This window comes from Danio rerio, chromosome 9 (genome assembly GCF_052040795.2).
Source record: "Danio rerio strain M-AB ecotype USA chromosome 9, GRCz13ab, whole genome shotgun sequence".
NCBI lineage: Eukaryota > Metazoa > Chordata > Actinopteri > Cypriniformes > Danionidae > Danio > Danio rerio.
The window spans coordinates 25,350,252-25,377,887 of NC_141029.1; the positions used below are offsets into that span (position 1 = coordinate 25,350,252).

The 27,636-nt window shown below is 38.4% G+C and overlaps 1 long non-coding RNA gene across 1 annotated transcript in view; it reads left to right on the plus strand.

Moving 5' to 3' along the window:
• Window positions 1-26,224, plus strand: part of LOC141376122 (uncharacterized) — a 97,140-nt gene extending 70,916 nt beyond the window's left edge. The window contains exons 5-8 of the long non-coding RNA XR_015499412.2: window positions 21,945-22,048; window positions 24,029-24,085; window positions 24,177-24,236; window positions 25,936-26,224. This is a non-coding gene — a long non-coding RNA (uncharacterized LOC141376122). The remainder of the gene's footprint in view (window positions 1-21,944; window positions 22,049-24,028; window positions 24,086-24,176; window positions 24,237-25,935) is intronic.
• The last annotated feature ends 1,412 nt before the right edge of the window (window positions 26,225-27,636 follow it).

Consider the following 27,636-nt stretch of genomic DNA (forward strand, 5'->3'; position numbering starts at 1 on the left):
TCTCGGCACGGATGCACTGGCCCACAGCTGGCCTCGGGGCATACGCAAGTATGCGTTTCCCCCAGTGAGCCTGATCGCGCAGTCACTGTGCAAGGTCAGGGAGGACGAGGAGCAGGTTCTGTTAGTTGCGCCCCTCTGGCCCAACCGGACCTGGATATCAGAGCTCTCCCTCCTCGCGACGGCCCTCCCATGGCAGATCCCTTTGAGAGAGAACCTACTTTCTCAGGCACAAGGCACCATCTGGCACCCTCGCCCCGATCTCTGGAACCTGCACGTGTGGTCCCTAAACGCGAGGAAGACTTAGGTAACCTGCCGTCCTCGGTGGTCGATACCATCACTCAGGCTAGAGCCCCCTCCACGAGGCGCGCCTACGCCCTGAAGTGGAGTCTATTCACTGAATGGTGTGTCTCTCACAGAGAAGACCCCCGATCTTGCCAGATCAGTGTTGTGCTCTCTTTCCTTCAAGAAAAGTTGGATAGCAGGCTGTCGCCCTCCACTCTCAAGGTTTACGTTGCCGCCATCTCCGCTCACCATGACGCGGTGGCTGGCGGCACCGTGGGAAAGCATAACCTCATCATCCGGTTCCTCAGAGGTGCTACGCGAATTAATCCAACTCGCCCCCCTCTCACGCCCTTTTGGGATCTCGCCCTCGTTCTCACGAGCCTGCGATTTGATCCCTTCGAGCCACTCGACTCAGTATCCTTAAGATTTCTGTCCCTGAAGACAGCTCTGCTGGTCGCGTTGGCCTTCATTAAGAGGGTCGGGGACCTGGAGGCATTTTCGGTCAGTGACTCATGCTTGGAATTCGGGCCGGATTTTTCTTACGTTATCCTGAGACCCCACCCGGGTTATGTGCCCAAAGTTCCTACCACTCCCTTTAGAGATCAGGTAGTAACCCTGCAAGCGCTGCCCCTGGAGGAGGCAGACCCAGCCCTTTCCTTACTTTGTCCAGTTCGCGCCCTGCGCATTTATGTGGATCGTACTCAGTACTTTAAATCTTCTGAGCAGCTCTTTGTCTGTTATGGCGGACGGCAGCAGGGAAGTGCCGTGTCCAAACAAAGATTATCCCATGGGATTGTGGAGGCCATTTCATGTGCTTATTTGAGCAGAGGTCAGCCGCGTACCCCGGGAGTGCGTGCGCACTCCACTCGGAGCATCCTCTTGGGCGTGTGCACGCGGCGCCTCTTTAACAGACATTCGTAGAGCTGCAGGCTGGGCGACACCCAACACATTTGCAAGGTTTTACAATCTGCGAGTGGAGCCGGTTTCCTCAAGGGTGTTAGGTACCTTTGGTGATTGAGGAAACAACTCGGTGGGGTGTAGTAGCATGCTTGCGGTGCCTTTTTTCCCTAACATGGAGAGATGTGCACCTTCCTGTCTGTCAGTAAAGTTCCCCATTCGGTGAGCCCTGCAGATTCCTCCGAGGCCCCCAGCACTGACTCAGCGGAGGAGTCACTCGCTGGCCCACTACGTTAGGTCTGCCCGCTGGTCAGCCCGCGTTTTTGGGTATTGGTGCCTGCTATGTGCGTTTCCCTGCTGGTGATCCCCATATGCTTTTTCCGCCACGGTTAAGTCCCCCCCCCTGGGTGGACCCGTGCCTTCCCTATCCGCTAACCACCTTCTTATGCGCACTCCCCCTCCTTAGGGTTAGTCCATATGTAATTCCATTTGTCTCCCTATTGGGTGCGGATGGTCTCCGCAGCGTCCTCCCTACCGGGATTGCACGCTTCCCAACATACTGTCGTATTTCCTAGAATTATCTAGACGCTAGCGACTCCCAAAAAAATATACCTATTCCGTAAAGCTTCTTTTAAAGTGGGAATAAGTTAGGGCCAAGGGCACGTTGGAGGATCGCACCTTCCATGAGTTGGGTGCGTCACACTTGCCTGACTGCCTTCTCATCGGAGGCGTTGGTAAGGTGCAGTCATTATGGCGCTTTCAATGGACTCCCATACGTGGATTTAGAACATCAAATCCACTTATAGTACTGGAGTTCCCCAACCGAAGGGGAACGTTCGAGGTTACAGAAGTAACCCTTTGTTCCCCGAAGAGGGGAACGGAAGTACTATACTCCGTTGCCATTATGAATGTCCCTTAGCTGTTAAAAGTCTCTTCAGCTTAAAAAGGATAGTGTTTGCTGGCGCCAGGTGTGCTTATATGCTCATTTAATTGGCGATGCAGCACACCTGCGCAAGCTTACGCTGCCAATTCATTGCTTTCATTGGCCCGTTCAATACTCTTTCAGACAAGTAGCTTCTGAACCGAATCTCCCATACGTGGATTTAGAACATCAAATCCACTTATAGTACTTCCGTTCCCCTCCTCGGGGAACAAAGGGTTACTTCTGTAACCTGGAACATTTTTTCACCTATAAACCAGAAATTGTAATGCTTCTCTGTTCTTTCCAGAGGCCGAAGTTCAAGAACCTGCGTGAAAACTGACACTATGCAACAAAACAATAAATTGTTTATTTGAAAAGTCATTTTTTTAAAACCCCTCTCCAATCATCTCTAAGCCTGCTGGGGCAAAAAGACCAGGTCACTTCATATTTCGCATTCACTTCATCTTTAGAAATCATGATTTTCATTCTTTGAGTTTTGGTGTTATTTTGAGGGTCTCAGCATGGTGATCTCTGTACCATTTCAGCAATACAGATTAGAATACAGATCTTGAAAATTCTGCTCTGTTGTCGGCTGCTACCCTGCTGATGTCTCTAGAAAAATTTGTTTGATTCAGATACCATAATAGGACACCTCATCCTTCATTCAAGCATTGTATGTCACAATAGAGACCAGGCCCGGATTAAGAACTCAGGAGCCCCTGGGCACATTGTCTTGTAAGGCCCCCTACCAGGCTGCACCCCTATAGTTGAATTTAAAAAAAAAAATAATAATATAATAATTTTTCAGTAAAAGAGTAGGCAAACAGCATAGATCAACTTGATTACAAACCTAAAAGTATCTGAAATCACACACACTATACCTCTACTCCTCTCTGGTTTCTCTCTTCTTCAGGGCCTTTCTCTCTCTTTTTCTCCCCCTCTCTCTCCTTTTTCTGACTGTCTCTCTGACATGTTGAATCCAATCCAGTCCACGCTGCGCTGCCGTTAGCCTCCTCCGCCTGGTTAATGCTACCTTACTCATCTAACGTTACCATAACGTTTTCTTCTATACCATTGTTCTGCTGATCATAGGTCTGTTTACAGAAGGTGTGTATGGAACATGCCTCAATAGAGATGCCTCCTCTTCTCTTTCTCTCGCGTTTCTCTCCATCTATGAAATGTTCTTCACAAAGACCCATGATGTTTGGGAGAATACGGGTGAAGTAGGGCTAGTTGTGGCAAATGATGATAACGAACAGAGTTCAGAAGATAACATTGTAGATACAAGTAAATTCTATTAAGATGTTGCTAATATTTAAAACCAGGTGGAAAATAACTGTTTATAGAATATAATCACTTTTCAGATGCTGTTACACATATGAAATGGTCTAAACATTATTAAATAGCCTACCCACGAGACACTTGTGACTTTATATTACATTTGCATTATTTTTTTACAAAATGTTTCCTTCCTATAAAAAAATAACAATATTTCCAATCTGATATGTAATGGGGAGAGAAATTTGCAGTTAGCCTAAAAAGACACTCCGATATTGTTTTTTTTTTCCTCCCTCACAGGGGCCCCAAGTGCGCACGGGCCCCTGGGCCTCTGCTCATAAGGCCCATTGGTTAATGCGGCCCTGATAGAGATAAAGAGGTTATCACAGCAGTCGTTTCACAACAACACTTTAGCATAGTGGAAAAGACTAAAAGCAAGTAATACATGTCCATTAAGTTCTGTGACTAACTGTGTGAAAATATCTTATTTTTCATTACTGCATTATAATTATATTTTCCAGTAACATCACTGCAGGCATTTTGCCTTTTAAGTGGGGTTAAGTATTTATTTCTCTATAAATTTACTTATTAGCTACAGGATGAAAGATAAAACATTTTTATAAATGAAACTAATAGTAGAAAAGAAACGATGATAAACATATTACTCTAATGAAATATTTTAGCCATTTACAACAAACCAAACCATTTCATTTGACAAATATCATGCACAAATGAGACATCTGAATGCTACCCCCCTGCTGACCTCTGTGTGTGGTGTGCACCATAAAGAATTAATTGCTGTATATGATGTTATTTTGGATAAACATTACTCGCACCACAGCAGACATCACAAATGCTTCTGCAGTTCTATGAGGATGTGAAACAACAGCTAAACAACTTGATTGATTCATCTCCTAAAGGTCATTTTCCCCCATTTCCTCATACGCAGAACTAAATATGGTAATTAACCATAACATTAGCGCTGTCTTTCTGATGGCACGCTTTCAAATGTTACATCTCATTATCCTGTGGATCTGAACAGACATTTGAGGTATTACTGTGCTGAGCAAATGAGCAGTAATAGCACTGGAGACCCTCTCGTCTGCTAATGGACTTCCTCATGTATCCTAATGCTGCTATTATCACTGTGTTGTATGTGTATTGATGCTCGTGCTCTTGGCTGGATTAGTTTGATCTGTACCATGGCCGCCTTTGAAGTGGGATGCCGTTCATTGGTAGATTCTGAAGTGCTGACGTTAACAGGAATATCAGTGAAACTTTTTCCCTGAACTTAATCAATTAAGTTCATGTTTGGTGTCTTGGCATGTTCTCCTGTTTGTAGCAGCATATCGTTTTCCCACTTTCACAGATGTTTGGTGACCAACAACATCTGTACTTTACACCAGCATGAGAAAACAGAAATGGAAAAAAAAGAAAAGGAAGCCACTGAAGATGCTGTGAACCCACAAGAGACCGATCAGCCTTTGTTTTGCCCAAACTTCTCCCTGCGTTTGCCGTCATCAAGCAGATGTGTTCTGCAGCTGGGAGAGGGTCCAGAGAGGACCGGCGCATTCAGTGTTTCCACGGGCCATCCTTAATCACAGCTGCTCCCATTGATTCAGAGCAGAGCACACAGCACACACAGAGCACACTCTCACCTCGCATTGCTTAAATGGACTCTAGAGAATAACCTGCAGTTTCTCCATTAGCAGTCTGCTGCAAACAACTATACACACACATATTTCTGCCAAAGATTTGCTCGTGTAAGATAAATTTGTAAAATATTAAAAGATTACAGTAATTCTAGGCTTAAATCTGTAGTCTTTGATTGCAGGTTTGACATGTTCAATCCTCCAATGAAATTCAGTGTCAGAATATTTCTTACAATTTCTTCTCTGTGTCTAGTCTTACGATGACGTCTCATGTCTCACCAAGAACCAATAGAAGTTGAAGGGATAATTTACAGTTTGAACCCAAAGAATGGCCAGTCTGTCAGATTAAGAAGAGTCAAAGATTCAAATAAATTAAGTTTACTGAAGATAGTTTGCAGTTTCATCAGCACTCGCAATGAGTTCCTAGGCTTCTCTGCTCACAAATCAATAACAATTAAAATATCAGTGATTCAGATAACAGGTTCCGATTTGTTAAAACAAAGATAGACCATTCTAAATATGTCAATGCGGGGTCATATCTGCAGCCAGATAAGAAGGCGACAGGTGACCTGGGTCAAGTCGCCCATAGACAATTTAGAGCTGGTCTCAGACCTGTAGAACTGACCTGTCGGATGCATATGCAGTGCATAATTTGTGAATTGTGAGGTCCCAGAACAGATCGGGGGTGGAGAGGTGCCGCGCAAGAAAGTGGATAGCGGGTCGGGGTTATGGTTGGGGGTTGGTTGACTGGTGCGGTGGATGGCGGAGGGGTGTCGCGGATGATAGTAAAGAGTTGGGGAGTTGCAGAAGAGACCGAAAGTTAACAGCAGACAGGGGAGGAGGGCAGTTGAGGAGGGGGATCGGTAAAAAGGTGCCGGATCAGATTTCAAAGGTGCCAGATCTGGCATGTTCTGGCACAAATCAAGCCCTGCATATATACAACAAAAGAGACAATATGTTTAAAAAAAAAAGAAAAAAAAGATTGTTTCTTCTTATTCTCTCAGCTGTCTTATCAAACTAGTTCAAACACTGGTATAAACAGCATTCAGGCAGCTATATTCATAGGATCATCAATCATCATCTAATGTGATCAAGTTTTACAAGTTTAAAATATTTTAAAACAGAGCATGTGTGTAATGAATTACAGCAATTTACTTCAGCTTTACTTCATCAGCACAGCCGCATGTCAGAACAATTTTAAAGGAAGACGCTTCAATCCGATTTGTGGTCGTTAAATGAGGTTTATATACAATGACATAACAGATACCCATACAGCAATGGAGATTCACCTGTATCCTGTCACATTTGCGTGCAAAAAGAGTGCTAAACGCGCTATGTACGTGTGTGCTGTGTCCGCACTGTGAATGTGTGTGCGTGAACTTTGTAACAACATTGTGTGTGACTCATCATTGTAAGATCTCCTTCTGTCTGTTGTCTGACGCAGCCGAGGGAGGAGATTAAGGCACGCAATGTGTTGTGGAAAAAAGATTCTGGTCTGCAAAATATTCTGAGTCTCTAAGTCAAATTTTTCGAAAAATGACAAAGTCTGAGATCTCTCTGAAGTCTTTAGGCAAAGCAGTTTATTGTTACAGCATAAGTAACAACAGAGACAGGTCGTTCGAGTGTCTCCAAACACAGGTTTGCACACAGTTTAAATACATTTCTGTGTCTTAATACTCCACCCAAATTTACACATTATACACCTCCATCAGCTTCTCTGCTAATGGGATTTTAAATCTCTCAGGAGCCCGCCACCAATAAAGTCTCAGGGTCTTTCAGGGGTCTTACCCATGTCCAGTTAAGGTCTTTCCTTCCTGTCTCAAAAGTGATGACTTGCCAAAAAACAATGCTCAACAATATATCTTGTCCACTGTCCACTGAGTTGTCAACTGTAAGTTCAGCTGAAGTTCATGGGTACTCATATTTTTTTTAAAGAGCCCATATTATGGGTTTTTGAAAATTCCCCTCCATGTAGTGTGTAACACAGCTCTAAGTGAAGTGAAGTATCCAGCTAAGGCTTAAATCTGTAAGAATACAGTGTTTAAAACTGTTGATTCATCTATAAAAGAGTCGAATCATAGTGCTTCAAACGAGTCGCCTTGATACCGACTCATTAGGTGTTTCGCCATGACGTACGAACGAAACAAAGTTTTTCACGTGCACGCGCAAACCCGGGAGATTTCAAACCTGAGGCCCCGCCCTCTGACGCAGTAACCCAGACACACACACACACACACACACCCACAAACACACGCACACCCACAAACACACGCACACAAACATGCCGGTCGATTGAAGTCACACTGCAGATGGATATATTGAGTCTCTACCCAAAGATGAAACATCAGCATTATAACCAAGCAGTTGGAAACTTCTGGAAGCTACATGCTACAAAGAATACTTCATCTGAGTTTGTTAAAGGAAGGATCAGTAAAGAGTAACTGATGGACGTCAGGATGGGTTTCTTCCTACATTTCTCAAGTGTAAGTACGTGCGGTTAAAGTTGTTGCCTCGTTTACTCTAGCTTGCAAATGTATTTAGTTGTGATTTGTTACTTGTAACCGCGTGTACTGTATCAGGTTAACTGGATATATTATCTTATCGCGTGCAAAGTCACGTTAAAAACGCGACGCGTGCTGTTTGTTTATGGAGCTCCGTGCTAGAGTTCTGCTCCCGCGATTTATTCGGAAATGTATTCCCGCGCCGCAGAAATCTGGCGCGGGGAGAGAGAGGGAGAGAGAGCGAACGAACGAACGAGCTTTGTGTACTTTGTGCTGTGTGTGTGTTTTTAAACAGACAGCTTGGCTGTCTGGACTGTATACTGGGTGATATTTGGTTGTGTTCTCCGCTCTAGCGGGACCGGGCGCGGCGGGCAGAAAACGGAGCGGGTTCTCAGGCTAAAACCTGGCGGGTGCGGGCTGAAGCGGGAGCGTTGTCATCCGGAGGTGTGTGTGTGTTTTTGTGTGTGTGTGGTATGGCGAGTACACGACTGTCTCCTTCGTTCGGTTATCCGTGGCACTATCCACTCGCCATAGTGTGGCAGCTAAAGTCCACGCCTACACTATCGAGCGTGTATGAACTGTGATTACTTTTTAAATTGCTGATTAGCTATTGGCCATTTCCCTCTCTGACTGAAGGCAGTCGACCAATCGCGACAGACTGTCATCGGCCCAATCAGCGCAGATTAGCTTCGCGCTAAGGAGGGGTTTGGGAACAAATGAATCACTGGACGATTCATACAGGAGTCGCTGGGATAATTAGATAAAAATAAATGCAGATTATAAGACCATGAAAGTGTTTTTTGACCTTGCATGCATATTAGACTGTTGTTGGAGACCCTTACAACCAAGATATGACCTTATTTCATGTATAATATGGGCTCTTTAAAATGTGAGTACAAATGAGTGTGGGCGCACATGCAGGTGTGCTTTATCATGAGTTACAGAACATAACGCAGGTGTCCTTATGGCCTTGCATCCATAAATCAGCCCTCATTGACATTAATGCTGCTCTTCTAATTTATCTTCTCATCTCTGACTGCATTTACACAGAATGACTTTTTTATTAACCAAAGCACACATACCTGATAATAATGCCACAGGTATGGGTAATAATACAATAGATAATAATAATAATAATAATAATAATAATAATAATAATAATAATAATACTGAAATCACTCAAATAAGCATATAAATGAGAGTAATACATTCATCAGAAATTCATCAAGACACTATAAATTCCCTAACAAATGGCACGTAGAAACGGTGGGCGGGGAGGACTAGTCTTAAAGGCACAGTACAGCAAAACTGACACCCAGACAACAAAAATGTATAAAAAAGAAGCTTATAAAAGGTATAATAAAAAATCTGATGGGTGTTTTGAGCTGAAACTTTAAAAACACATACTGGAGAAACAAAAGATTCATAATTAATCTGAAAAAGGGGTAACCTAGGTGCCCTTTAACACATAATTATGCAAATAGTAAAACAGTTGTTTCAATAATCAAGCCATTCAGTTCCACTTGAGGTCTCCATGGCCTCTGACCTAGTTTGGTAGCTTCTGAAAATAGAGTTAAAATAGACAGACAAAGAGAGGAGCAAGGACACAGAACATTCTGACACTAGGCAGTGTGTTAACTTATTTCAAAGCTAAATACTTATTCAAATAAGCATATTCATAGGTGTCATATTATATATATATATATATATATATATATATATATATATATATATATATATATATATATAAATAGATAGATAGATACAGAAATCCGAATCCATTAAAGTGCTAAAATGTTAGAGAGAGTGTAGGAGGAAGAGCTCTCTAATTTCAGGTTGGATCCTGTTTGTTTTGAAACATGGTCAAAGAATTCTTAGTAAGGGGGAATTCATTACTTTAAATGCTAATATATTTTGTATGACTCCTCACTATGACTCACTGACTTTAGTTTCATTTTAAAAGGTGACAAAGCTATGAATGAATCTTGTTGTGTTCATCCATCTTTGATGCACCTTGAAGGTTATACAGTCTGATGTGACAATTGATATCTTACAATTAAGATACCCACTAGTCTCAGATTAAATAGATCCAGCTTTGGATTTTCATGCAAGATCTGTCACATAATATACTAAATTATTATTTTTTCTTTTGGTATCCAAAAAAAATAAATAAAATAAAAAAATCTTATAACCAAAAGCCTGTTACATCAAGCCTGATGCCAAAGTTAACAATCTTCTATCAGCCAGGAAGCTGACTGAGAAAAGACAGAGAAGAGCAGAAGCTGGAGACAAATTGATGAGTATGAAATGGGCAAAGAGTTTTTGAATAATCTTGGCACAGATCCAGCAAATCTACATTCATTTATATCCAACAATTCCTCAAGCAATAGCAATGGAAAATGACTGCTTCACATAGTCCTGTGATGTTAGAAACCTTGAAATAGACATACAAGACATACAGTACACACAAAATTAAACAACAGTAACCAGCACTGCAAGAGCATGAAGAGTAAAAAGAATTATACATGAAACGTGCAATAAATATAAATGACCATAATTACAAATAATTAAATGATAAAACAAAACAGTCTCTTAAATGCTTATAAATTAACAAATTAAGACAATAAAAATAATAAAAACAACAATAATTAAAGGAAACATTACCAACAATAAATGTATGATTGCTCTCTTATGCTCATTTTACTTGAAGGCATCTTGTGTAATGAAACATTTTTTACTCAATACAGACAGTAAAGTGTTTGTAGAGCTTCATTCACATACTTTTTACACAAAGCTACATATTGCATGTTGCATTTTTTCAGTGCACTCACGTGGCACATTTCGTGTAAAGATCTCAATATTAAAGCAAAGAATGTGTTTTTATTTGCATAAATAAAAGGGTTGTAAGTCATAAATCAACTGTTTGAGCTTTATAAAAACTATTCTAATAGTTGAGCGGAATATTAGTCCAAGCAATCAATATAACATTTCCAAAGTAAAAATACCATCATGAATTCACATAATTAACACTTCTGGTTAATTTAAAAAATGAATTCATGTTTAAGAAAAAAAAAAAAAAAGAGAATATGCTGGTGACAGAGAGACATCTGGCGATTTTACCCCTTCTTGGCTAACCTTTGCTTACGTTATTTTCTTTCCAGGGTGACTTGAAGCCTTAGGGCAGGGAAAATGCATTTAAATTCCATTCACAAGCACAGAGTAGCTTAACGGCCTGTTGTTTTGCCCAGGGGGGTGCATATGCCAAGACAAGACACTTGAGCCCTAACAATATGTGTTGTGCACATATTTCTAAATTAATAGTGAAATTCGTGCCTTGAATTGTACAGTCAGTCTGAGAGGGGTGACCTCACAAAGCAAGACAAAGTTAATTACAGGAGCTTGCAGTTCAACCACCCCTACACTGATGCAGGGGCACCTTTGAGTTTTAGTGCTTTTGAGGCTTTTCTTAAGTGCTCAAGGTCAAGTAATGCTTGTTAAAATCTTTTCATCAAACTTATTAATCTATGAAAAAAATATCTATTTTGTGACAAGTAAAGCTTTTCAAATAGATAAGTGCAAGCAAATCATGACTTAAAAAGGTTTATTCATCATTATATTGTAAACTAAACAATGCATTTTGAATTTATAGTCTTTAAGATTTTATAATAGCTTCAATTAATAAACCATTGACTAACATTATATATTCAAATAGCTACATATATTCTGTATGGAGGACGAAACTTGCAAAAACAATAAATGAATAAATATGCAAACTCTGAATGAATAAATAGACAAATTCCTAAATAATATGCGAATAAATAAATAAATGTATATATAAATCTACAAATTCCTGCATAAATATATAAATAATTAATAGTGCGGTGTGAAAGTGGTAAAATCTACTTTCAGTTTAGCATTTTCTTTTCCCCCATACGTGTAATTTATTTAATTAATAATCTGCCCGCACTATTTATATATTTATTTATGCAGGAATTTGTGGATAATTTATTATTAATTTTAATTATTTAATTAATTATTTATTTATTTGCATATTTATTTAGTTATTTATTGTTTTTGCAGGTTTCGTTCTCCATACATATTAAAGATAATGTGCCTGTAAATGTCAATTTATATGCATTTTAAATTAACTGTAAATATTTAACAGAACAGTAGTTTACGTAAATGAAAGTTAGGCTAATAATTCAATTCAATTCACCTTTATTTGTATAGCGCTTTTACAATGTAGATTGTGTCAAAGCAGCTTCACACAAAAGATCATAGTAAATTGAAATAGTGTAGTTCAATTTTAAAGTTTAAGTTCAGTTTAGTTCAGTTCAGTGTGGTTTAAAAATCACTACTGAGAGTCCTAACACTAATGAGCAAATCCATCGACGCGCAGCTCTACAGATCTGCGAGAGTGTGTCTGAGCCTAAGACAATATCAGGAGGGCTATTCCAGAATTTAGGAGCCATAAATGAGAAGGCTCGACCTCCTTTACTCGACTTTGCTATTCTAGGTATACTACCAGAAGCCCTGAGTTTTGAGATCTTAAAAAGCTGGTTGGATTGTAGCGAGACAGAAGGTTGGTTAGATAAACAGGAGCTAGATTATTTAAAGCTTAGGTAAGAAGCAATATTTTAAATTCAATACGACAATTAACGGGCTCCATTGTAGGGAGGATAAAATTGGGGTGATATGATCATATTTTCTAGACCTGGTAAGAACTCTGGCAGCTGCATTTTGTACGAGTTGAAGTTTATTAACAGTGGATGCTGGGCAGCCAGCAAATAGAGCATTACAGTAATCCAGCTCAGAAGTCATAAAAGCATGGACTAGCTTTTCTGCATCTGAGATGGATAGCATACTCCGTAACTTAGCGATATTTCTCAGATGAAAGAAGGCAGTTTTTGTCACATGGGATATATGATTTTCAAAAGTTAGATTGCTGTCTAATATGACACCCAGATCTTTTATAGTAGAGCTAACGCTAACTTTGTATCCCTCCAATTTGTAGGTTGAGTTGTGGGATCTGCTGTGTACAGGATTTAGGCCCAATAATAATTCTGTTTTGTCTGAGTTTAAGAGAAGAACATTGTTGGTCATTCAGTCTTTAACATCTTTAATACACTGAGTTAGCTTAGACAGTTCAGACGTCTCATTAGGTTTAGTTAAAATATATAATTGAGTATAATCTGCATAGCAGTGAAAGCTAATCCCATGTCTTCTAATAATGTCTCCCAGGGTTAGCATGTTGTAAACAGCAAAGGGCCTAAAACTGATCCTTGAGGCACCCCATACTTTACTGGGCTGACTTGTGAAGGCTGTCCATTAATATTCAAAAACTGGTAACAGTTAGCTAATTATAACTTAAACCATTGTAGAGCCTGTCCCTGGACACCTGTAGACTTAAATAACCCCCAACAGTGCAGAGTTTTCTTCAGTAAGTATTTCAGTTAGTGCACTATAAAGGGGATAAAATACATAAATTAATGTGCATTCTTGGAAAAGTGCTCTTTGAAATAAAATCATTTATATATCATTAAATATACTTCACATTTTCAAATGTTTCTTGAGGTTGTAGAACTGTTTGGCTGTAATACATGCATGTCATAAAAATCCATGATAGTATTTAAGTGTTACAAGACACACGCACAAAGATAATGTTAGCTGTGTTTAACTTTGTTTGTGGCATTTTGCTCTAATGTTATGTTGAACTACAAGTTGTTTTTGTAGCTCCTTTCATTCACCTAACTTGTAAATTTGTGTTCCATCACCATTATTATGAAACTTTTGACACACAACAAAAACAGAGCTTTGAACTTTTGTTGATTTTTCTGAACGCAGTGCTTGATGTCACTGTTATAATAAGGTCATTATAAAGTGTCATTTTATATAATAGGAGTTGACACCTTGTTTGATGTGGCCTGGTTATTGTGGACATGTCCAGTCTCAGCATATTTAGTTGTGATATACCTGCTAGGCAGCACTTTCCCGCCTTTGGTTACAGCTGATCATGCTTCTTTTACAGCAGGATTAAACACACTCAATCTCAAATATATATATTGCTGAACAGAATCTAGTGCGAGATTCTCTCTTAAAACAGAATATGGCTGGCCTTTCTACATTTTACAGGCAACCCAGTAAGACAAAATTAATTACGTGTGCTACTCTGAACAGTGTCAATCAGCTATAGCTGTCAAACCTTCACAAAGCATGTGGGAAGTTAATTAGGGTCAATGAATCTTATACATGAACAGATGGGCTCAGAATGAATACCACAATTATCCCGTCTCTTATTTAATCCATCTTTAGATTCTGTTGACAAAATGTCCATCATACCATGCTCTGAGCAGCAGCAGGTCCTGGAGCTAAAGTGTGGAGTCTCTGGGTTTATTAATGAGGCTCACAGAGGTGGGCTTTGAGAGTCGGGAATAACAGACACAGTGTGAAATTTCAGAAAATGCTGCAGAGTGAGTAACAAAACTTTTGGAATAGTCAGCCTATGGGCTCAATGAAAATATGTGCCTCAGTCTGTATTTTTGTGACAATTTTCACAGTTTTGTTGCACCATTCAGATGACAAATTCACTAAAGGGCACTTTGTACATTTCTACAAATCTGAAATGCTTTAAGTAAAGTTAATTTAATTATATGTTTTAGAAATAAGTCCTTGTTGTACATGTCCTTGAGAATGCATGGCTTGCCGTATAGATGGCCTAGATCAGTGGTTCCCAACCTTTTTTTTGCCCAGAAAATATTGTAAGGCCCCCGTCCACATTTAATGATATTACCTCTTAAGGTTTGCTGTAGGGGACAAAAAATGTTGTTTTCAAACAAACAGTATGTTTGCTACTATATCTAGATATGTTTATGCACAAATAATAGCCTAATGTAAAATATAAAAGCAAAACACCAGTAGGCCATTTGTGCTGGGTACACCTTGCGGTATCTACGGCACCATGCATTCGTTAGCAAGAACTTTGGTGCAGGTAATGCACTGTGGCTGGGTCAGGGACTCTTATTTTTGAGAAAATGGATTAAAATCATAATTCAGATAACTATTTTGGTATTTTCTGCATTTCATGTTTCCAGTATTGCTATTGCTGCGATCCGACATGTTTGGAGCTTCCTCGCCTGGGTCCAGTATGATTGGGTCATAATTATTAGCTGCTTAAGGCGAATCAGAGACATTTTTGTAGAGGAAGAATTACAAATTTTTCCAACCTGGGCTCATTGTGGAAACATAGTCCCGCGGACGTTTCTGGAGACCGCGGAATATGTCCCGGCGGGTACGTACGGCTGCAGTTTTTGTTTTTGCGAATCCGCGAGAGGCCGCTGATGTGCGCTTTTTCGCTTCTCAGACGCCTCTTGCGAGTGCAGTTCGCGCCCGCGCTGTTCTCGCGTGAACCCACCAGATGCCGCTGTCCGATTGACCGGATGATTGACTGCGCGACCGGCCAATCGGCTGACCCGCCCTCCTCCTTCCCTGAACCCAATCAATTTTACCGATCGACCCGCCCGCCCGCTCGCTTCCCTAAACCCGAGCAACAGTTTACAAAAAGCCGTCCAAAAAAATAAAAGCCCTGATTTTTTTTTCTACCGCATTTTCGGATTTCACCGCATTCTCACCCTGTTACGAAACTCGTTCACTTAATTTTTGGGATTTTTCTTCCCTGGACTCGAAACCGATCGCCGTGGTCAACTCCTCTCTGCATCTCGAGCCTGCCGACATAAACGGTGAGCTGAGTGGACAAACGGGTTGCAGCGGGGAAGCCCTCCACAAGGAGGTAAGCGGTCGCCCGGCCGGCTGGCAAGCGCGATAGGGAACAGCGTCACACCGCCCCGCAGCGTTCGCTTGAAAAAAATAAATGTGGCCGTACGTACCTGCCCGGACGTATTCCGCTGTCTCCAGAAACGTCCGCGGGACTACATTTTTTAGAATGAGCTTGGGTTGAATTTTTCCATTTAAAAATGAACTAACATGATCAACATAATCGTTCTCCTAATTGTCCACTGCTAAAAATGTTAAAAATATGACGCGACCCACCACAGAGCTCACTGAGGCCCCCCTGTTGGGAACCGCTGGCCTAGATCAGTGAACCACTGACTTAATAATCCCTAAACAAAGCCAATAATGTTTTTAAAAGCAAATTTACGCTCTGCAAACACATAGATTTACCTTGATTTTATATTGCTTTTATCTGTTTTGTGGAACCTCAAACCCAAGTGCTCTGCATCACAAGTAAAACACAGTTGCTTATATGGGGATAGAAATGTGCAGCATATATATTCAATTACAAATTATGATAACGCTACAATAACGGTACATGAATAATAGATGTACTGGTAATGTACTAATTAAACATCAAATTAAATGTTACTTCCCAGTGATAGGTTGCAGCTGGAAGGGTATCCGCTTTGTAAAACATATCCTGGAAAAGTTGGTGGTTCATTCCGCTGTGGCAACCCCAGATTAATAAAGGGACTAAGCTGAAAAGAAAATGAATGAATGGATTAAATGTTATTTCATTATGAACTAATGATGAGTTTAACTCATTCTGAACTACTCATGACAAAAGATTTTATGTTTAAACGTGACAGTTATGCACATCTGTCTAGTGTGTGTTTACACTGAAAAACAACAGAAAAGTGTTCTGTGTACATCGAATTAAACAGTTTAAATTGAGGTGTTCATCATGCGTAGTTAAGTTTGAGCTAATCAAAGTGATGACATAAAGATACATTAACAGGTCATGAATTCATGTTGGTTACATTTTGCTTAAACTAAACTGTACATTAACCCATTAATTATCAAACATGTACTAACAAGTAATTAAGGTAGCCATTATTCACACATGAATCATGTGACTCATGTTGAAGTTAAAATTAAAGGAACATTTAGTTTACATATAAGTACTTTATTATTTATGTAGTGTTATTAAAATTTTTAAGTCGTCACCTTAGAATTATAAAGTTCTATCTGACATTTTTGTCAAAATTGAGTTATTGACATATTCTTATTAAATGACAACTTATTTGCATTATGGGATGTTTTTTATAAGTTATTTAAATTTTAAGACTTTTTATTTAAACAATTGTTATTCACATACTGTTTGATATGGAATGCAAAAACATTGAAGCTCAATATCTCAAAATCATTCCGAACGCAGAAAGTACATTACTTTATAATTCCAAGGTGATGAAGTGTTACCCAAATTTTGGACATCGCTAAGATAATTTACTATTTATCTATTTATTTTTTTTAAGTTTAATTTACTGTTGTGCAAAGAGCTGCACAAAAACAATCCTTTATTCCTTGACAATAAGTCATTGATAATAAAATATCATTAGTGTGAAAAGGCTGAAATTATATTTTCAATAAGCCAGTGTCGAGCCTTGCTGTCTATATTGTAGTTGTGTGTGAAGAGAACATTTTAAAAGTTAAATTGTTCAATAAATCAGCTTGAATTTTTGAATATATGTATAAGAATGGTTGGAAAAAAGGAATTTATTTTTTATTACTTTTGTGTTTTTTTTACTAGAAAAATGCTTAGACTAACAGCAGATTAATCAATCTTTTCTATTGTATTATAACACATCTTGACCAGACACACTTCCTCTTTTTTTACTGTGCTGCATACTTTTTTAAGGTACATGCTGACAAGTGGAAAAATCAGAAAAAGAATAAGTGTTGGGGACACTCTCCAGACCTTTTCTTATTGAATGGAATTGGCTTGATATTCCAACAGAATATAAAATATAAAAATAAAACGATTCTTGTCTGCCTGAAAGAGGTTGTCAGTATTTCAGATGTACCTTCTGCACAATGTAGCAAACATTCTGTTGTCTTTACTGGCTGATCGTGATCAATGTTTTATCTGACCCTCTAACGCAACACAGAGCGGAGTGAACTATGAGGTGTTTAATGTTTAAAGTTTACCTTTTAGATTGAAGGCACTGTTTTGTACATCTGATAACAATCTTGTGGTAGGTTATTTTTTAGTAAATCCATTAAATCAACTTTAAATCATTTTATGAATCATTATCAGTGTATGAAATAATGAATGAATGCATTTTATGCTGTATATTGCTTTACACCCAAATGATTTACAAACCTATGAGGTGTATCTAGTCTCAACAAACCCCTCATTTTGAAGTGCTCTTTGTTGGATGTCCATTTTCAGAGAAGAATATAATGTCACTATTTTTTAAATTAATAAGCTGAAGGGAGCTTGTTTTGTTGCTTTAAAAGCATCTAGTGGGTCTGACAGCTCTGTTGAGAAAGGTGTCTGTGACTTATTGATCCTTCTGTGGCCTCTCAAAGTCACTCAGAGTCACTCTGCTCCAGGTCTGACAAGCCAAGCGAAGGATTGTGAAATTCTCTGTTAATTGAACTCTGTGGTCGGAAACAGAAGAGTGAAAGTGTTGTGGGAAGGTGGTCAAGGCTTTTATTTAGGAGATGACACTCACCGAAGAGAAGGTCACGTTGTCCTTGGAAGCAATTCAGCAACCATTGTTGTTGGATTGTGTAAACTGCTCTCAGATTAAGTTATTCTTTGTGTTAAAAACCAAACACTTCAGACCGTTATGGCTTTTTTTATAGTAAGGACAAATTAACATTAAGGATTGTCATTGTTATCATTTGAGTATTGCAACATAAATCTGAATGAAAATAATTTTTGTAACACTTAATTCTAAAGGTCCACTTCATAAGCATTTGTTGATTATAAGTTACTACATGCTAACCAGCAGACATTTTTATTAGTTAACATTTTGCTCTGTCTGGGAGTATCCTACTTATTTGACTAACCCTATTCCAGCAGTCTACTAATACTCTTCTAATAATCTACATGTACTGTAGTTACATGTGGTCAAAGCTTATCAAAATAAACATAACCAGTTTAGTTAATTGGCAAATGGGAGCTATAGTCTCTTGACTCCATTTGTGACAGATCAGGGGGTGGTCTTGTACGGTGTGTTCAATTTTATTTTATATTTTTTTGATAATCTCTCTCTTTTTTTTTTTTCTCCTCTGTGGGTCCCCGATGATTTTTTTGGTCCTGCATTTTGTTCAATATGGCAGGTCAATTAATAATGTTGACTATTCTCAAGATAATATTTCTTTTCAATGGTGTTTTTCAAATAAGCTTTGTGATGAAATATACTCTTCTAGCTAACAAGCTGTGGTAGCAGTAATTATAACTAAAAATAACAACAACAGTAGTAATCATATTAATAACAACAGAATACGTTATAAACTGTAAATAATTCAAGGTTTTCTGCAGGTATTTTGTTTTTACTGGTTTGCTATAGATGCCTTCTCGTCTTTTGTCTGTTTGTAATAAAAGTCTTCAGTACTTTTTGGAAAGTTCACTTAGAGCATTCATGACATTCTGTACCATGAGTACAGCTGGTAACAACTATTTTTTCTTTCTTTCTTTTTTTTTTAACAAGTGTTTTTTTTTACCAAGTTTTTATTCAAGTCTGTACAAAAGGAAATCTAATTATGGTACCAACGTTAATTCAGTGCACTTATATTATCCACTGAATGCTCATATTATGCACTGAATGCACAATGATTTTCTTAAACTGAAACTCAGCTCTTTTTTAGGGCAGTTCAACTAAGGAAGGCCACTTTTCTCTAATAACAGAGAAAATCATTTTAATGGCAGTTGTTTGAGGTATTGATCAGAAATGGAAGTGATTACTGGAACAATCTGGAACATTGGATGTTATTTGATTTAATAAATCACTGATGCATTGCTGTAGTGAATAATTAATTCTTCTGCATGGCCAGGAGGTACTTTTGTGTTTCTGACTCTCTGGACAGAGAGAAAGTCAGTGTAACTTAGTCAGAAGTTTCTGTGCCACTGTCTTTTGGCCTGACATATTATATTACTTCTGTTCTCAATATAAAAATTATTCGCCTAAACTAGAAGAATGTTTATATGCCAACAATATTATTGATATCAATTTGTGCTGGAGTTTAATTACTTATTGGTTTAATGCTTATGATTTAGTGCTACATTTTTATGCCATTGGCTTATACATCATTTGCTTCAGCATAATTCAGTTGTTTGAAGTGTACTGAATTTGAAGCATTTTGATACACTCTGCAAGTAACAGAATGGGTGATGAAAACACCTGCAAAAGATTGTTATGCTTGCTTGAGGTGGCTTTGGATTTGTTCAAAAAAAGAATAAGAAATCAGTGATAAAAAAAATTAAATTTGTCATAAATCGAATCTGCCACTGAACCTGACTACACATTCCAGAATACTCAGCACCTCACATCTGATGTTTATGAACTTCAGGTGTAAGTTTTGAGGGTTTTGAGATGTGTAGTCTGGTTAAGTGGCAGACATCTATGTGATGTGTAGTATGTCCTCTACTGTGTCTGGTTTGTGACTAGTTAGGCCCCGTTTACACTAGTACGTTTTAGTTTTAAAACGGCGTTTTAGAATGAAAACGATCCGCGTCCACACTCGCGTTTTACCCAGCATTTCTGAACTGCTCTCCGTCCACACCAAAACGCTGAAAACGCACATCACGTGACCACACAGACGCTCTCGGGCAAGCGCTGCAGCCCATGTACCCAGATGAGAGCTCTGCTAGTCGGACTTCTCATCAAGCATCTCCCGCTGGATCTAATCTCACTATATTTATTAAACGGGATATTTCATTCATCTTGTTGTCTTTATCTAACGACATATTCCCTGACTTTGGGCATTGGAATCTATTACTTGTTCTCAGGTAACGTGTTTTGGCTGAGCGCAAAGATAAGTTAATGATTAATGTAACCACGTACATTCTGTATATTGACTTATCGCTTGCCTTTATTTCCTATAATGTATAAACTTATTGTATGTTATACTTTTATAATGGCCATTATCGATTCTTAAAACTGATACTCAGCAAAAGAGAGGGGATGTTTCGTATTTTCACTGAAATTGAAAGGAGGCAGTTGTTATCGGCTCCGTTTTGTTATAAATATCCAGACAGTGAAGATGACGCTCATCTTATACAGCACGGCGCCTCAACATGTCTGCTGTCTAAGTTGCTAATATTAAAATGAAAATAGGCAGTTCCTTAAATCATGTTTACATTTTATTGTTGAGAAAGTGAAACAACGAAGCCAGGGTGATGTGAATGAAGTTATAAAGTACACTGTTCCCTTTGAAGATTTACCCGTGTCCTCGGTATAGTCTGCTTTTCCATATCAAACTAAGAAGAAGAGACTGCAGCCTTGATCAAACTTGCGAAGTCTGAACTTACACGGAGAAGATTCAGGACTGAACTGTGTGTTAGGCTACTTAATATTCAGGAAAAGCCCCAATCAGAGAGGCGAACGTCTGCAGCCCCGCCTCCGTTTTCAGATGTCTCCGTTTTCCATCATCCACACTGAGACGGAGCAGCAGCGTTTCAAAATGAAAACGGCCTCTCCAGCGTTTTCGAAACGCTCCGTTTTCGGCGCTCGAGAACTCCGGCGTAGTGTGGACGGTTGGCGTAACCGTAGCAAAACTTATGCGTTTTCAAACTAAAACGCACTAGTGTAAACGGGGCCTTAGTCAAGTACCTTACCAACAGCCAGCCACTCCTACCACTTCATGGAAGCACACCTAATTTGCATTTGGTGTTTTTTCTCATTTAGCAAATTTTTGAAAGGTTTGCTTAATGTTAGGTACCCAGGTATTGTTTAACATGTATTCAGGGACTTTCTGTTGTGATGTAATGAGAACTTACTGCTACCTCTCTATCCAACCCAGACTCATTCTGAAGATGAAGCGCTATATACTTTTCTAGAGAGCACCAAATACGTCCCAGGGGGTACATTTTTTTGGCCGTTTTTGTTTTTGCGAATCCACCAGAGGCTATTGTGTATGCTTTTCGAGATCTCAAATTTGTCTTGCGATTCGTGATTTGCTCCAGCTCTTCTGGTATAAATCCATCAGAGCCCGCTGTTGACTGACTGACTGACTGACTGACTGTCTGAGTTATCAACTGACTCACCCTCCTCTCTCCTTAAACACAACCAATAGTGTTTTCAAAAGCTTTCTTTTACTGTTTTTTAGCCAGACTCGGACCCTGTCATTGTGGTCAACTCCTCTCTGCAACTTAAGTGCACTGACATACATGGTGAGCTACCAGGCCCACAGGTAACAACGGTAAAGCCGTCCAAACGGAGATGAGCGGTCAGCTGGTAAATGCGAAAAAGAATGACGTCATATTGCCCTGTAGCATTAGTTTTAAAGATGAAATACAGCTATACGTACTTCTAGCTACCTATTTTGTTAGCTCCAGAAATTAATTTGCAATCTCCAGAAATGTACATAGGGCTACACTTTTTAGAGTGATTCTATGTTGTTTCTATCTTCTCAATCCAATCTGGCCATATCCTCTGACATTTATTTCAGAACATTCTACAGTAAACTCTCAAGATAGTTGTGAAAGAAAATCCAGCAGTTTCTGAAATACTCAGACCAACCCATCCGATGCCAACAACTGCCTAATAATTCACGTAAATCTCCTTTCTTTGCCCATTCTGATGCTCAGTTTGAATTTTGGTGGATTGTCTTGACCACAACAAAATTCCTTAATGCATTGAGGTTCTGTCATGCAATTGGCTGATTAAATATTTGGATTAATGAGCAGTTCAATTTGCATAATGTTATGTATTTGACATGTAGTATCTAGATCCTTGCAGCTTCCTTAAGCATGATATCAGCAGAGTGCAGAAAATGTCATTTTATGAAGGAAATATACACAACAAATGGTTAAGTAAAATACTTTAGTCCATAGTTGCCCAAACTTGGCCCAACTTTCGACCTTTGTTTTGGCCCGCCATCCCATCTGAGAAGAAAAGGAAAATGAAGGGGAGAGTCAGGGGAATGCTTTTAATAGAGACTGTCATTTCTAATTTAACATAATCTTTTGTTTGTTTGTTTTATTGTTGAGCTGACAAAAAAGCAAACTTGAGTGAAATGTTTTAATTAAATGAATAAATGCAAATGATTCAGATTATTTAAATGCCCAATGTGTTACAAATGAAATTGTATTCATTTTAATAAGTTAATTATAAAATGTAAAAAAAAAAGAAATAGGAAAAAACCCATGGCAACTTTGTAATACAGTTTGATGTATTTACCTTCGGCCACTGCCCTCAGCTATATTTGGCCTTTCATAAGAAAAAGTTTGGGCACCCCTTTTTTGGTCAGATAAGACTTGAATTGTTTTTGAAAAGAAACAGCATTTTGTTTTCATTTATCAAGATGGCGGTAAAACAGAACATGATTATTCTCTTCACTTTGCACTGAACTTCATGACGAGCGAACTGAACAGTTTTTTTTATTATTCTAAAATGATAAAAGGCTTGAAATGCAGTCAGTGAGATTGAATTGTGCAGATACATTTGTTTGAGTTTAAGTTAAAGAGAAAAAACAGAGTTGTGTAAAATCTACCCATTAAACAGCTTTTAAACTAACGACTCTGGGAGGGAAGTGTCAGATTCTTCACTTGGCTAGTAAAGACCCAATCCTGCTTACATCTGCACATTGTGCTCTAGACCACCGGGACATTAGCCGCTGTCTCTGATATGGGAGAAGTCAGGGGATATTTAGGGGCCCTTTGGCAGGCACTTGCATGTTTATGAGCTTTCCTGTGCTCTCAGCATATTTTATGCCACCATGCAATAATGCTTCAACTTAAAAATGAAGAATACATCTTCACTGATGCCCAGGCTAAATGCTTATTTAATGTTTTTAGGCATCAGGTTCATTAGTGAAAAAACTATTTAAAAATAATTTGTCTGTTTTGGTATAATCAGATAGTCACACGTTACTGTGAAATCATTAGTTTCATTTAAAAGCATAATTAGCAGCAAGTCAGTATTTGTGCGTAACTCATTTTCCATATTGTTTCTGCCACACATTATCATAAGCAGATTCCCTATCAGGCCGTTTTTGTCAAGTCTCAGGCATTTCTCTGAACTCTTTCAGCTGAAACTGCTCATGAGTAATAAGACATTCAGCCGTGTACAGAAAAACGCCCCCTGTGAGGATCAGTTATGTTAATGAAGGGATGTTGTGTAAGATCAAGACAAAAGGCCACCGACAAGATGGAAATAAATCCGGCTCTGGCTGGGTATTATGACAAATCTCCTGGTAAATGGGAGCCAACTGTGCAATACATCAGAAGAAGAAGATTAGTGGAATGTTTCAAATCGGAATTCAATTGAAGATAGCAAAACTCTGAATCTATCTCTCTTTTTCTTTTGCTGTCCTTGAAAAAGATGAGATGCCAAACAATTTCAACGAGTCTATAAATGCAGCACTTAGATCTCTCATTGTCCTTGTGGAAAAAAAAGATGGCCATCAGTGGCCTTTCATCAACAATGAGGAATTCACACTTTAAATGTGCCTTTATATGTTTAATGTTCTGAGATACAGTACACAGCAAAGGCAGATTTTTATGTAATCCTGCCTACATTTACTATTCTCAGGTTTTGTATGTAGGCAGACAGCAGCTGAGCATCTCCAGTAGCGCTAAAGAATGGCAAGTTGATTCTTAAATAATCTTGCAAATGTGATTAACGTATTTTATCTCTCATGTGCTCTGGTGATTGACATTTGCCTTTTTTTTAAAGATAGCAGAATCGTTTTGTAGGTTATACAGTACAGTATGCAGGGGTGGACTTAACAATAAGCGAGGTAAGCAACCACTTAGGCCCCTCTGGAATTAGGGGCCCCCGAGCAATGCCAAGAAGCCTATATTAATCACATACAGTTGAAGTCAAAATTATTAGCCCCCTTTTGATTTTTTTTCTTTTTTTATAAACATTTCCCAAATGATGTTAACAAAGCAAGGAAATATTTACAGTATGTCTCATAATATTTTTTCTTCAGGAGAAAGTCTTATTTGTTTTATTTCAGCTAGAATAAAAGCAGTTATGAATTTTTTAATTACCATTTTAAGGTCAAAATTATTAGCCCCTTTATGCAATTTTTTTTTTCGATGGTCTACAGAACGAACCATTGTTATACAATAACTTGCCTAAATACCCTAACCTGTCTAGGTAACCTAATTAATCTAGTTAAGCCTTTATATGTCACTTTAAGCTGTATAAAAGTATATTAAAAAATATCTTGTCAAATATTATTTTACTGTCATCATAGCAAAGATAAAATAAATCAGTTATTAGAAATGACTTATTAAAACTATTAGGTTTTGTAATGTGTTCTCTCTCTTAAACCGATAATTCTGACTTCAACTGTAGCTCATTATACATTTTCTATCATATGTTGTAAAATCTGTCTATAACTGTGGAGATTTAAACGGTACTACTAATTTTCTAAACCGGGGGCCCCCATGAATAATGGGAAGTTTCATTCCGTACTGCAGATGCGCGAGGTGTGAGTGCTTTAATCAAAGATACTGCCAGTCCAGTGTTGCCAACTTAACAACTTTTCAGACACCTCTGTTATAAATTTAACAATTTAAATGGACCGTCTATTATTTTCTTGCTGTTGTTCACAATCAGAGATTTTAGTGACACCAGTCTAGAGCGTGCAAGAGTGAGAATTTTGAGAACATTTAGGAAAAACAGTAGAAATACGACAAACGACGAAACGCAGATCCTGCTGTCTGACTGTCAGATGATGAGCGCTGTTGAGTGCCCGTTCACATAGCTTTTCTCAGTGAAACGGCTGCCGATTCCTAAACAGTAATTATCCAATTCATATGAAAATTGGTGAAATAATTAGTTTGATGGATTTTCAATTAAAACTGATTAAAGTTGTTTTACTTTACTTTACTTTTTTTATTTTTTATTTTTTTACCAAAATTACTATTAAAATCTAATCACAAAAAAGGTTAATTAACTGTACATCAGGCTGCCTAAGTTTAATCATGGAGGGCCGATGTTCTGCAAAGTTTAGTTCCAGCTCTAATCAGAGCTAGCTAATAACTAGGCTAGCTACTGTAAAGCAGGTTGTCAATATTTTATATTCATTTAATTATTTCTAACACACAGCTGACATCAATATGCTAGTGAAGAGGAGATTGACCTAAGGTTTTAACTGGCCTAAATGAATCTTTCCATGCTACTGAAACAAACTGAAATGAAGTTTGTTTTAGGCTAATTTGGTTTGAACATATGTCACACCAGTTTGTATTCAATTCCGCTTGAAGTTTATCAGGGCCTTTATTATTAGTTCTTATAAATAGCTCAAGCTCCTGAATGCTAAATAGACCATATTAGCATAAATGTGGGCAGTCATCTGTGCATGTATCCAAATCTCTGTGTCTATATAAGTAAGCAAGACATTTTCTTCTCACTGGGGATGAAGTTTTGAGTTTTAAATCTTACAACATGTTTTCATAATACACTAACATCTTTTATCTCAACAGATCAAGGAGGATTTGATTTCACATGATATGAGCCCTTTAGGAAACCAAATCCACCAGCGTCATATTCACTGCTCTTGTCATGTAGCATGACAGGTTGTATTAGAGTTTTATTGACCATCTGTCAGTGGCGGCCTCAGATGTCATAGGCTGTGCCTGCGTTTGACTGACAGCTCTTCTGTTGTGGTGTTTGTGTGACAGCGGTCTGTCCTGACACCCATCTGTGATCTGAGAATTAAAAAAGATCATGAACCCACAGTGATGTGCAGAACTCAAACTACTTCCCAAGATTAAAAAAGGCTGACATTGCTTTACGTAACAGATATGCAATACAGAAATCTTGGTCATCTGTCATATTGGGTCAAACACACATTTCGGATTTAAATTATCCAAGTTTACTTGTACTAACATAAATATAGTATTCAACATGTTTGTGGTAGATTTAGATGTATGATTTTCAGGACAAATGTGCTGGCTTTTTTATTACTGAAACAGATCATTTTCGATCTGATCACAGAATCAGTAAAAGAGCCCTATCATACACCCAACACAATAAGGTGCAAGGCATGTAGGGCGTTGCTATGTGATATGTTGTTATTTTCATACAAGCACAGGTTTCATTTTCACATTTTACGCCACGTTGTTTGAATCGAAAATCCATTTGCGCAACTTTGTGGAGTCATGGGCATGCTGGTCTGAAAAGGAGGTGTGTTAAGGCTCATTGTTGGCACGTTGCTATTTTAAGGCAACTGAAATACTTTGTCTTTATTGTTCATTTATTAGTTGGCTGGAAATTAGAAGTGAATTTAGTAATAGTTTTGAAACAAATCTTTGCTCTTAACAAATGAAATTACTAAATTAAGAATGTTGGTTAGTGGATGTCTCCAGCGGAGTTTCCACTATTTCCTTACTCTACAAAAGTAAAAGAGTAAAGTAAAGCAAAAGTAAAGAGGCTTGAGGCTCATTCTTTATCCACACGCAGATGATCTGCATAACTGTTGTTTTGCTAGTAAAGCTTTCAGTTTTCCCACTTACAAAGTCCACCATGTAAATAGCAAATGCACAATGGCGCGTTGCAAGTGACTCTTTAAGGGAATGAAAGATGAGACTCTGATTGGGTTAATGCACATTATGCTCAAAACACACCCATATAACTCATTAGGAGAATAAGCACAACCCTGTAAGACCATGCGCCAAGACACAGAACATCCTTCAAATAGCAAAAGTGGATTTGGACATGCTCTTAATGCTTTTGAGCCATGCACTTTAGACTTTGTGCTTAGATCATTAAATTAGAGCCCAAGGAGTTCAACTCAGAAGAGTTGAACAGATGTATCAATAGGGTTGTAAAATATTTCAGAGATTTGCCTGAATCAACAGGTTCATTTAAAAAAAATGCAATTGAAAGAATCACAGATTAATAGAACAGGAAGTGTAAATATAATTTGGATCAGTGAGTATGAAGTACAACCCCAAATTAGGAAAAGTTGGAAGAGTATGGAAAATGCAAAAAAAAAAAAGTTTACTTTACTAAATTTACTTTGATTTGTAGTTCATTGCAGACAATACAAGAAACATTATTTAATGTTTCTTCATGATGTTCAATTTATTTATTTATTTATTTTTTTAAGAATTCCAATTTAGATTGGAACAGTAAAGCCTTTACCACTATTGCATGTACCACTTTGATTAAACACTTCTGGT